Source organism: Peromyscus eremicus, chromosome 3 (assembly GCF_949786415.1).
Source record: "Peromyscus eremicus chromosome 3, PerEre_H2_v1, whole genome shotgun sequence".
Lineage (NCBI taxonomy): Eukaryota > Metazoa > Chordata > Mammalia > Rodentia > Cricetidae > Peromyscus > Peromyscus eremicus.
Genome location: NC_081418.1, coordinates 82,628,472 through 82,642,389, shown reverse-complemented (window position 1 = coordinate 82,642,389; position 13,918 = coordinate 82,628,472).

Sequence of the window (13,918 nt, the reverse complement as noted above, 5' to 3'; positions counted from 1 at the left end):
ACATACTGTTTTTACTAGGTTAAAAAACTATAACCAAGTGTCTGTTTTCTCTAAGAAACACAACTAACTGTTAATGATACATACATACTAAGATTTAAATTATGGAACTAAATTTAGTAAACAGAGGTTTATCTGTTTCACTATATTCCATAGCCACTTGTAAATAATCACTCAAAGGATTATAGTAATTATAAATGTTTTGCCAGTGGCTCAGGCTTACTACTAGCTGTTCTTACATTTAAATTAATGCATTCCTGCCGGGCGGTGATGGCACACGCCTTTAATCCCAGCACTCAGGAGGCAGAGCCAGGCGGATCTCTGTGAGTTCGAGGCCAGCCTGGGCTACCAAGTGAGCTCCAGGAGAGGCACAAAGCTACACAGTGAAACCCTGTCTCGAAAAACCAAAATAAATAAATAAATAAATAAAAAATAAATTAATGCATTCCTATTAATCTGTGTATCACCATGTGACCTGTTGCTTACCAGAACTCTGGCATCTTGCTTCTTGGGCAGTTACTGGTATCTGCCTCCACTCCACCCTCCTATCTCTCTGTATTCTGTTTGGCTTTCCATCCTAGCTATATGCTGCCTGGCTATAGGCCAAGTCAGCTTTATTTATCAATCAATGAGAGCAGCACATATTCACAGCATACAGAAAGAACATCCCAGAGCATTTCCCCCTTTCTGTCTAATCAAAAAGGAAGGTTTTAACTTTAACATAGTAAAATTATATACAATAAAATTATGGGAAGGGGAAATAGATAAGATCTTCATGAGTAAACTGGGGATGTGGGGTGGGCCAATAGAGGGTAGAGGATGGGGGATGAGAACATAAGGGAATGGGATGGTCAAGCTGGAACAGGGATGAAGTGGGAAAGCAATGAAAGAGATACCATGATAGAGGGAGACATCAGGGGGATAGGGAGAAACCAGGTGCTAGGGAAGTTCCCAGGAATCCCCAAGGATGACCTCAGCTTAGACTACTAGCAATAGTGGAGAGGGTGCCTGAACTGGCTTACCCCAGTAATCAAATCAGTGAATACCTTAACTGTCATCATAGAGCCTTTCTCCAATAACTAATGGAAGCTGATGCAGAAACCCACAGTCAAACACCAGGGTGAGCACCAGGAGTCCAGTCGAAGAGAGAGAACTGTAATTCTATGAGCAAGGATTACAAGATCATGATGGAGAAACCTACAGAGACAACCAAACAAAACTAATGGGAACTCATGAAATTTAGATCAACAGCTGTGAAGCCTGTATGGGATTAGACTAGGCCCTCTGCATGGTGAAACAGTTGTGTAGCTTGATGTGTGTAAGAGGCCCCATGGTAGTAGAATCAGAATCTATCCCTTGTACATGGGCAGGAATTTTGGAGCCCACTACCTGTGATGGGACACTTCACACAGCCTTGAGGCAGGGGGAGGGGCTTGGACCTGCCTCTACTAAATGTACCTCCTCACGGGAGGCCTTACGTTTTTATAGAAGGGATGGGGTTCTGCGTTGGGAGGGGGAGTCTGGAGAGATGGGAGGAAGGAAGAGGGTGAAATTTGATTGGTATGTAAAATGAATAAAAAAATTTCTGAATAAAAAAGCAATTATCAAGTAAGAATTAGTTACAATATTTAGTCTATTTGTAATTCGGCATAATTAAAGAAAATACTCTATCATCTATCATATCTTTGTGAGTCTAAAGTTTCAGATCTAATTTATCTTTTATCATAACTAAGGAAAACTATAATTGTAATTATCTAGTCTTCAGCTCCATCAAAACCCCAGAAGGATATAATATTACCTGAGTAAGCAATAAGTACAAGCAGGCGATTTTCAAAACTCAAGAAATGACAGAGACATCTGGCTGTTGGACAATTACCCAAAGTTTTTCTGCAATGTTGTGGCATCCATCTTCAGCCTACAGGCTTAGGGTATCTGGCAGACTTTTTAATGAAGCAGGGTATTTGAAGGACTGTTCCACCTATATTTGCAAAGCTCATCAGTCACTTTCCTCTTTGTCCTGCAAAGTGTTTGGCAGTTTCTTCTGTGAAGCAGGAACCTGAAAGACCATCATACTTTGTTGTGGGAAATTTTAGCAGTCGTTTTCCTGTGGGTCCTGCATGTCTAGTTTATACAAGCATACTGTCAAGCAGTCCAGGCAAAAGCAATTTCTTGCCCAAATGACTAGCCTTGCCACATTGAAAGCAAACTCCATAAAGAGTTTCTTCAATGCCCATCATCGTCTTTGAGTTATTGGTGCTGCCAGAAGCAGAAGTGTCTAATTGTTGAGAAAAGTTTAAGTTATTAAAACATTTTAAATATGATATTCTGTAGGTCTTTGAAGTGTTTGAAGATTATCTATCTAATTGAAATATATCTTTGTATATCTAAAAAAAACTAACAAATATGGCTATAAGTTTGAGTATTATAGATGAGTAAACACTAATCTGTACTTTTAATTATATATTACATTTTTAAATGAGCTTCATAAATAATACCTTACACAAAAGTAGAAATATACATACAGTATAATAAATTTGACCTTTAGTTTGAATTAATAAACCCAAATCCATACCAATGTAAGGTATTTTGAGATGAACACTTGTTTTTTGGATTAAAATACAGTCAATAATCTACCACTTTTTATCATAATAATATACTTTTACCCCCATCATTTCTATATCATATCCACCATTTTTCTTTAGGAAGAGATTAGCTATGAACATTAACCATTTCTAACCCACCCCACTTAAATAAAAACATTCATAATCAATATTTTGGGAATTTGGGCATAGTTCTCTAGACTACTTCTTGTTGATTGGGGTTGCTGGTAATCTTATGGGGATCCTGAGAAAATTTGAGAAAATGGCCAAATCCTGGAAAGACCCATTATAACCTTTGTTGATAGATATCATCTATCAAGCTTCAGTTCTCCCTTGATCAAATCTGGTTCATCTTAACCTGGAATGAATCAATAGCCTCTTGTTTGCTGTGGAAACAAAGCAGAATCAATTCTCCAAAGCAATGCATCTTTTAAGTTCCATTATACAAATGTCGTTTTTTACTTCTGTTTTAGGTTAGGGCATTTAAAAAATTTCTAGGCTGGTGTATTTCATCAGTCCTTCTTTCAAGTTCACATCTGTAACTGAAATTTTCCTATATCCATCTGGCTCCTGCAGCCGCTCATACCCAAGTAAACACACAGAGACTTCTATTACTTATAAACTGCATGACGATGGTAGGCTTCTTGCTATCTAGTTATTATATCTTAAATTAACCCATTTATATTAATCTGTAAGTTGCCATGTGGCTTGTGGCTTTCCAGTACTTTTACATCTTGCTTCCTCTGAGTCTGGCTGGTGACTCCTGACTCAGCCTTCCCGTTCTCAGCATTCTCTTCTCTGCTTGTCCTGCCTATACTCCCTGCCTGGTTACTGGCCAATCAGCATTTCATTTATTAACCAATCAGAGCAACACATTCACAGCATACAGAGCAATATCCACAAGACTCTCTCAGCAGCTGTTGTTTGCTTGTCAGCATTCAAAAAATTCAAAATCAAAACAATACAACACAGGATCCAGACTCCCTCTGTATTTTCCATCTCTATGTGGATTACCTTTTTATTAATTTATTTATCTCTTTAAAGACTTTATTATATTATTTTTAAATAATTTATTCCTTCCTACAACTGTCAATATACTTTTATTTCTTTCCTAAGCCTTCACACATTGTAAAACACATTTGAACCTCTTCTACACCCTGCCCTGGTGGAAGGCACCCTGTTCTTTACTGACCTTATCTGAGACTGTCTAGGCCCAGATGACTGACTTATCTCTAGCATGACCCTTGACACAGTTCCCTGCAAAAGTTTTCCCCTGTTGCCCAAATGGTAATTAGACATTGTGCTAGGAGATTTTTGATAGGACTGTGCTGCTACAGATGATAACCAAGACTTGTACTAGGAGCTTTATGATAGGATCATGCTGCTTAATGCAAATTATGTGATGCCTCAGCCACTGTTTCTATCCTTTACATCTCCCTTCACTCTAGAATAAGGTCGATCTGCCTCACTGAAGATGCCTCCTAGAAGACCATGTCCATCATGTTCACAAGCCATCTAAAGCTTTATTGCTGCTCCTGTCCCTTTGTCCTTGTGGACTGGTGGACAATGGACTGCAAGGGAAAAGTAGGCTTCAGAGATAGAATGGACATACAAGGTCAGATTTGTCATTATACAACAGCAAAGTGTCATTTCCATGCACTGATCTCTTCTTTAGAATCAAAGTGTAAACCACCAGAGAAATTTTTTAATTAAACTACACAAGAAACAAATGGCCACCATGACATCTAAAATATAGTCTAGCTATCATGTATATACTTCTATTATCTATCATTCTTAGCATCCCATCTACCTTTTAAAAAAACAGACTTCATTTTAAGTTACAATTTTAAGTCATAAAAAGAATAAGAGAATCTAAATGAAACTAGAAACAAGTACAGAGAGAAATTACAGGGGCTAAATAATTAATTGGATACTGCCCAGTAGCCTCTTGAAGAAGTAAGAGAGAAAAACAAATAACTCCTAGAAAGAAATGTAAATAACAGCACAGCTTCCCTGCATCTTTGGGAAGTAGCTATGTGATGCTGAGAGGAATGTTTATGGCTTTGAATGACTACAGTAAAAACCAGAAAGACCTCAAGTAAATGACTAAATTCAGAGAGATCCCAAATAAGTACCTAAGGAGGAGCCTTAAGGTCAAAGAAAATGATCGAATGAAACTCAAACTGAGTCAATGGCAAGAGGTGATAAAAAAATTATGGTAAAACTTCCATTAAAATAACAATTCATAAAATTATTCAAAGAGTTTGTTCTTTGAATAAATAGTTGGATAATAGCATGCAAACTAGCCTAGAGAAAAAGAAAGATACCTAAATGAATAAAATCAGAGATAGAAGAGAGAGGCTTGCAACAGATTCAAGTGAAAGTCATGTGATCACTGTGGAGTATTTAGAAATCTTATACTTCTCCCCAAAATTGGAAAAACTGGAACATAGATATGTTTCTACATACAATTGTTATAAAATTAAATCAAAAGAATATCAACAACATTATCAGAAAATAGCAAGCAACACTTTTGAAGCAACACTAAAATGTCTATCAAAGACAGAATTTATAGACATAAAGGATGTCTATCATATCACTGTAAAAAATCTGGAAGCTGAAATAGATGTTCGTAAACATGAAAATGCTGTTAGAACACAAGAAGAATGACAAGGAGGATCTGAAACTCCAGTCCACAGAATTCCAGATAGAGCAGGCACATGCTAAAAGCACAGCTGGAAAGATAAGACTAAGAACTGGGAGAAAAAGGGGAGAGATACAAGACCTGTTTAAAACTGTGGAGAGGCTGCAGAAGGAGAGGAGAATGATGGTGGTCAGGCACAGCTCCAGGGTCAGAAAGGAACCTTCTGCCAAAAGGCTGAAGAAAGATGTATGGCACCCAAATAGAGGAAACATAAACTCTTTCCCTGGAACCCTACATGCCAAACTGTACCACTGACATGCCTTTACTGATTCCCATATTTCAAAAGTTTTATGAGAAAACTATAGGTTGAGAAATGAGCTAGACAATTGATTTCAGAGAGAAATAAGTTGAGGATGGAATCTGAAGGACCAATACAGTAATTTGAAATAGAGATACTCTTTTGCCAAAATGCCTTAGACAATTCCTCTTCCAAAGTAGCCAAATTGAATTGTAAATTCAAAACTCAAGAGGTACTTATAAAACATTTCCAAGGTCAAGTTAATGAACTGTAAGGTTAACAAAAATCCTTACATTTCTCCAGTTTGAGAAGAAATCCTACAGGACAGATTGTAAACCTCTTGGGAGAATTTTAAAAAGACAATGAAGATCGTACACCAGAGATGAAACCGTTCATGAGCTTAGAAAGGATGCCTAGGCAGATTGAAATGGAGCATAAGCAAAGAGAGCAGGAACTCCAGCAGCTAATACAGCAAACTCACCAAGTAGTCGAAACTGAACACAAGGGAGTTGAGAAATGGAAGAGCGTTGCACAGCTAAAGAATCGAGAGCTGGAAATTTCTGTATAGAATTAGACTCCATACTAGATATTCTGTGGGAGCTGAACCAAAGGGGAGTAGTTGTGCCAGTTGCTCTTACACACGAAGTGCATACACCAAGAGTTTTAATTAGAACTTGGAACGCTGTGATCTCATTGGAAAACAGATGAAAATGTGCCACTGTTGGAACAGCTTTTGAAAAATAAGGATCCATTACACAGTCGTACATGAACATCACATGTCAGAATTAACTGCCCTGAACAAACAGGAAAATGATCATATATGATGTATTTTACCAAAGCCAATTAACTGATTAGCAAGGTTTACTGCAAAAGTCCTCTGTCCTAGGCTACAGTGGAAGAAGAGAACTCATCCTCAGCCACGTTTTATAGATTAGATGTGTGTTTTTTATTCTTTACATGTCAGAAAATCAGCTCTTTCTCATGAAATGGGTAGAGAAAGGTGGACCTCATAGTGGGAACAATCTGACAACTGAACTATGGAGTATCCTCAGTATTTAGACGATTGCTGTAATTTCTGTACAGGGAAACAGCAAGTTCCTTGGGGTTTTTGGGGCCTGATATAAAGTGACAAGTAATGGCATAGGTTAATGTATCTCTTAATGTAGGCTAGGTCTAGTAATCTATAGTCCTAAGTTTTGGCAGCTCTAAAGTTATAAATAATATAAGAAGTTTTACCTTTTTTGTTGAAATTGTTTTTCTAATAGAAAAAAATTAAAAAATTAATAAAATAGTTTATTTTGTAATCCAATTTATTAAAAATAAATCACAAATGCATGAGATGGTGGTAAACCAAAGCTGCAGCCTGTTTGTTTTCAAATGTCTCTTCCAGTCTGTCTTATAGACCCTTGGTATAGACGGAGCTGTTCATGGAGACACACTTGGTATCTATAATGGGTGCTCCTAATCATCCCTGTGGAATAGGCAGGTGTATGAGGACACCCAGTCTTCAGATAGCATAATATGAGCTGCATAGTATATTTTAATTTTTAGCCACTTTAAAATGTAAAAAATACTGTGCAGAAATCTTTTGAATATATTTTTCATTAATAGCACATTTTGATTTAGACTACATTCCAACTACACGTAAATGCAATTCAGAATAGAGCTTTTCATAAGGGACAGGTGAGAGTATCTTAGTGAACTCATGATCAAAGGATGTGAAATATATACCTGTTAAAAACAAGAAATATAATTATTGTGCCAACATATTGTAATATATTTTTTTCTAAGAGGGGAGTAAAAAAGCATTATCACTTTCAATTTTTTTTCTTGTACAATATTTCAAAGTTATAATACAAATAATTTATTTTAAAAAAGAGTGAATGAAGCAAAGGACTTATGGATACTTTGCATAATCCTGATAGACCTTTAATGAAGAGCTGACATTAACACTCTTGAAAGTGTTCCATGCTCCAGAAAAGGAGTACCACCAGACTCATTGTATGGAGCAAGCATTACTCATGATAAAAGAAAGATAAAGACAAAAAAAAGGCAGAGAGGAGAGAACAGTTTCCCCGATTAACATAAGGTCCCCTAATTCTTGGTAGTGAAATCTAAGGACACATGAAGAGATATGTATACTATAACTAAGTTGGTTTCTATTTAGGGATGAAAGTTTGGCTGAAACTCAAAAACACTACCTGCAATTCAGCACAAAGTGCTTAAGAAGCCAAAAACCCTGTCAACATCTTGATTAGTACAGAAAACTGATTTGAGCTCAGGATAAAATCCCTGAGTGAACCAGGAATAGAAGGGTCATTCCTGAATATAACTAAGAATATAGGGCACAGTTAGTGGCATGTGCAGCCCTGTCTGCAGCTTCTGCTGAAAGAAAGCAGAATATTCGTTTCTATTGTCAGCACCAAGACAGACAAAGTCAACTGTTTAGTTTCTTTCAATATTGGAGCATGTTGTTATGGAGACAGATGTTTTTGGTTGCACAATGACTGACCCTTAGCCAGACTATTTTTTATTGAAATCACCAAATTACCAAACAGTGCCCAGACAACTGATGGCTCACACTGTTCTGTGAAGGACATGGAGACATAGGAGCACATTCTATGTCACAGACACAGATTCTTTGAGGAAGTCTTTACTGATGTGGAACCAACGTACTAGTGGAAATGAATGTCTGTAACATCCTGGGATCCCGCTTATTGGGGAATATGTACATCAAGTTTCTCCTTGAAGAGGATATTGAGACAGTTGTGAAGGAGTTGAATAAACCATGATTTAATAGGCAGCCAAACCACACACAAGTATCGTAGGTGTCCAACTTAAGAGAAGCTTGCTGGCTCCAGTTTGAAATGGGAGAGTATAGTTGAAATTTTTCTTGTGTCCTACCCAGTCCACAGCCGCTTAGACACACAGAGGCTTATATTAATTAAAACTGCTCAGTCACTAGCTCAGGCTTACTACTGACTAGCTCTTATACTTAAACTCATCCCATTTCTGTTAATCTATATGTTGCCACATGTTCTGTGGCTTTATCTGCAAGCCATATTGTCCTGGCCTCAGAGGATGCCTGTTGCTTAAGCCACAACTACACTTGTCTTGGCAAGGATCAGTAGTCCTTTGTTTTGTGTCCTGTTTGTTCATTTTGGATAGCACACTGTCAGCAGTTGATGAGAGGGCACTTTGTTGCCCAGTGTCTAACTTTTCCACAATGAAAACTCCATATGCAGTTTCTTCAATGTCCATATCTTCTCTGAAGTAGATTGGTACTGCCAGGAGCCTACATGTCTTATAGTCCTAAAAAAAGAAAAAATTTCTAAGTCATTAAAACATTTTAAATGCCATATTCTGTAGATCTCTGAAAGGTTTGAATATGACCTGTCTATCTAAACCATATGTCTGCTTAGCCTTAACAACATACCTAATGTGACTACAAATTCAATTGTAATGCCTAACTACTAACTTTTATTTCTTTATGTCCTAACAGTTGGTAATAATAAAATTCAAGGACTAGAAAACTGCATTACATTGTTAAATGAACTGTATAAGTACAATATCCTGAAAAGATTAGAAATATACTTATAACATTTTCTTACAATATCAATCTCAATATATATAATTTGTATACAATATGTAACAATCCAATCTAATGTAATGTATTTAAAAGTAGTAGTTGTCTTTTAAAAGTAGATTCAATAATCTACCTTTTTATCTATACCATATCTATATGCTCTCTTTTTTCTTTCCAGAGTAGATTCAATAATCTACTCTTTATTCTATCATTTCTGTATTTCTTTTTTCAGAGTAGATCCAATAATCTACCTGTTATCTATAGGAGAGTGCACAGGAGAGGCTTCTGCAACTTCATGTAACTGAAGCATCTCAAGAGAGTTAAGGTGTGTGTGCCAGCTCAAGAAGTATAGATCTAGGTTACCATCCCTGCATTTGCGTTACTGATCCACCAACCCAGGACCTGGCAGCAGTGGAGGTGGTAGAGGATAATAGAATGATAGATATGGGCAATTCTGAGTCAAGCTGTTTTTACTGTGTGTCTGCTGGAGAGTGATGTACTTCATTGACAAGCCAATTCACAATGGGATTAAAAAACAATAATACTAACAACCAAACAAAAATGGATTTCTGAAAGAAATTAGTAATGACACGGTAAAACAATAGAAAATAAAAATAAAGTTTATGAATGATAAAATATCATTATAATTACACTAAGTGAGAAAAAATAGAGTATAGCTTCACAAATCTGAAATTAAAAAAGGATACATACTCACTCTCTCACTCTTATTCAGTACAATGCTCAAATCTCAGTTATAGAAAAAAGGCAAAAGGGAGAAATAAAAGGGTAGTAAATGAAGAAGTCAAATTACAACAATATGCTCTAATACTTAAAAGACCCTCAAAATTCAACCAGAACTCTTGGACCTGAAAATGCTTTCAGCAAAGAGCAGGATATAAATGAAGAGCGCTATATAAAGTGAACATACAAAAATCAGTAGCTTGTCTGTGTAATAGTAACAAACTTACTAAGAAAGAAATCAGGGATATATTCCATTCACAACTTAAAAAATAAAATACCTAGGAACCAGTTTAAGCATGGAAATTGAAGATTCTTACAGTGGAATCACTGGGATGTTTAATAATGAAGTTGAACAAGATAGAGAATGGAAAGATCTTCCACACTCACCAATAGAGAAAGCCATGCCGGCTATGATAACAGTGTGATACAAGAATGCAATCCACATCTATATCCCAGGGACATTGCCCTCAGAGTTGGAAAAACAGTAGTGAAAATCTCACTAACATCCACTGAAGTGAGTGTTGCAGTGTTCAATTATTCAGTGACTTAAGCATCTCTTGTGTTGAATTACATTGAAAGAATGAAGCTCTCTGTGTGCATCACTGTTTTAATCATGAGAAGAAAAGGGAATAATGAGTTTAATGTTGGCTCAGTTTTGGAGGCTCTGCTCCATGTTAGAAAGGTCTTGTGTGAGTCTGTGGTGAGGTAGCACATCAGGACAGGAGTGTGTGGAGCAAAGCTGAGCACTTTGTGAAGAGGAAAGAGGAGGAGATCACAGGCACACAGTTCTCCCCATGAGCACAGAGTTAGTGACCTCATACCTTCCCAGTGGCCCTGTATTCATTCTTGTTCCACCACCAAACAGAACAACAGCCTGGAGACCAAGGCTTTACTACATAGGCCTTCTGAGGAGAGTCAAGCTGCAGTGTACTTTGGTCCTTCATTGGGAAGCACTGAGCTTCACTTGGTCCCTACAAATAAAATGATACCATTCAAGGATATCAGGGTCTGAGACATTTTATCTGTCAAATACCTGGACACAGAAATGTCTGACTTTCTCTCACATTGTCAGTATCTCCAGTTTAAGTACCATAGAGAAGGGAAATGCTGATTATGAATGAGCCTTTCTTTCCAGCTAACCTGAGTTTTTTCTTAAAAACTGCAGAACTGTGGTATGCTGAGTGTCCAGAGTGATACTAAGTCCAGCTTCATTATCTGCCCTGGGTTTCATATTAGAGAGCTGGCCGGGATATCTGACACTCTGTCAACAGATTAAGCTGGGACTCCTAAGCTGGATTCTGACTGACAGGAATTGTGGATTATGAGGAGGTGTTACTGATTACAGGGTTAAATGTTCCTCCATTTGTGAAGGCTTCATGTGGACTCAGCATTGGCTTTAGAGGAAGAAGGCGGAGAGACCTGTCATACACTCCGTGATGCCTGTTCACTCTAAGTTAGGTTTCCAGACTCCTTCTTCATTTGAAACTCATGGCTCACTGTCTCTTCTGCTCCTGATGACATTTAGATTAAAGCGTCTTAGTGGAGCCAACTTCCCCTTCGAAGCAGGACACATTCTTCTTTCTCAATCTTATTAAATTCAACTGTTTTCTCTTGTTGAGAAGTATCCCAATGCAAAATATATTGTTATGAGATACAAAAAATTAGTTTGGGCTAGAGAGATGGATGAGTGGATAAGAGCCCTTCCTGGTCTTGCAGTGGACATAGGCTTAATTCCCAGCATCCATATGGCAGCTCACAGTCATCTGCCACAACAGTTCCAAATGAGCCAATGCCCTCTTATGGAATCCAAGGGCAAGAGTTGCAAATGTGGTACTTGAAGCCAAAACACATACACATAGAACAACTAGAAAGACAACTTTTTAAAAAGTTTAATTCTGAGGGATCACAGGGCTTCTGCAACTCAAATTCTTTACAGCAGAGCTGAAAGTGAACTCCTCACATGGAACCTCAAAATAACAAAAAGTGACAATTCCGAAAGACCATCCAAAAAGTCACCTGGGATACCCCACTTAGAACACTCTAGGGAATCCTTTGATAACTCTAACTGCCACAGGGTGACACAAGAGCAGGTGTCCTGTGAGCACCAAGTCAAGCTTCTCTGAGCTGATTTGTATATTGAGACTTTAGCCACAGTGAAGGCTGCTCAAAGTATTTTTAAAGGCAGCTTGCCAGTGCCCGAGGAACAGCTTCTAGTCCAGGTCTCAGAGATGGGGTCAGCTGTTCTCTTGGTGTGGGTACTGATGCTCTGGGTTCCAGGTGAGAGGATACAGTGCTGGGAACATCCCTAGTAACTCCGGTTGTGTTTCCTGCCTTGATGTCCTGATCACTGAAATTATGGCATTTAATTAGTGTTAAGTTTCCCTTTTATTTCATGGCTTCTCAGAATGTAGCTCATGAGTGCTGTTACAGATTCCACACACATAATGGTGTTTCACTGGGGTGCTTTTAGTATATCTGTGACAGCCAGGTGTGTTTATTATTTGTGACTCCATTGGCAACATAGTGCTGACCCAGTCTCCAGCTTCCATGCCTGTGTCTCTAGGGCTGAGGGCCGTCATCTCTTGCAGGGCCAGCAAGAGTGTCATTTCATCTGCCAATAGTTATATGCACTGGTACCAACAGAAACAAGGGCATTCCCCAAACTCCTTATCGATGGAACATCCAACTTAGCATCTGTTGTCCCTGCCAGGTTCAGTGGCAGTGGGTCTGGGACAGACTTCACCCTTACCATCCATCCTGTGGAGGCTGATGATGTTGCAACCTATCACTGTTAGCAGAGTAAGGAGTTTCCTCCCACAGTGCGCCAGGGCTAAACAAAAACTTCCTGGAGTTGTTGCTCACTGTCAGGCTTTTATATTATACAAAATATAACATGAAATTTTGTCCTTTTAATTTCCATGATCCCCCCTTATATACTGTGGGAAGCACATGATTAACTGCATGAGACTTTGGATTTGTAAGACCCCAGTCTCAATGTGCCCAACCTGAATGAGCAGCAGTAAATGACATGAAAACACAATCTGAGCTCACTGCAGCTGTCACAAAGCAAAGCACAAAGTTTAGCAATGATCAAGAGCAAATGACAACTTGTTAGACACTGACTGAGGCAGTTACTTGTCTGTCATATTCTTGACCTTGAGATTGGGAACTTTCTCAACCTACACACTGTTTGTCTCTCTCTTATGATGGTGTGTTAGCAGTTTACATGGAAGATCTAAAAATGCTCATCAGAAATAATTTAATATTTTGTACATGAAAAGTAGATGCATAAAATTATATAATTAATGCAAAATAAAAGGGAAGTGCATATTACTTAAAATGCTTATTTAATTTTCAATAATATTCTTGGCTTAATGCTAAAACATTAATGTCAGATAACTATTTTCCTTTGTATATAAAATGCCATGAACTGCTTTGTAAGGAGTTGATTAATAATACATAATTTGAGAAACTGTCTCCATGCACAGATTAGATCAGCCTAGAACTTGCTATGTATCCAAAGCTGGCCTCAAACACCTCATGCTCCTGCTCTCTCTCCCAAGTTCTGGGATTACAGATGTGAATCTTGACTTTTTGCCATGACAATTATTTTTATTTATTTATTTATTTATTTATTTATTTATTTATTTATTTATTTATTTATTTATTTATTTTTCTATTTCTTGTACCTTATACATAACACTAGGATTATAATATACTTCTTATATATACTTTCAGAGTCCACTAATCTGAATTCCATTCAGGTCCTGTGATTTCTGTTATTGCTATTGGTTTTCATTTATGTTCAAACATTTTTTTTTCCTTTGGTTGGAAGCAATCTCTGATGTCGAGGTCTATAGGTTTCTATAAAATTGTTACCTGATTTAGGATGGTGGAGTTCTCTTCTGGGAAGGTTTTTTTTCCCTGCTCACTCTGTCAGCAAGACCACCTTAACGCAGTTTCAATACTCCTAATTTCTAAATTATCCTAGAATATGAATTTCTACAATAAATACTCTTGGCAGTGTTGGTCTTCTATGACTTCTTGGAGGA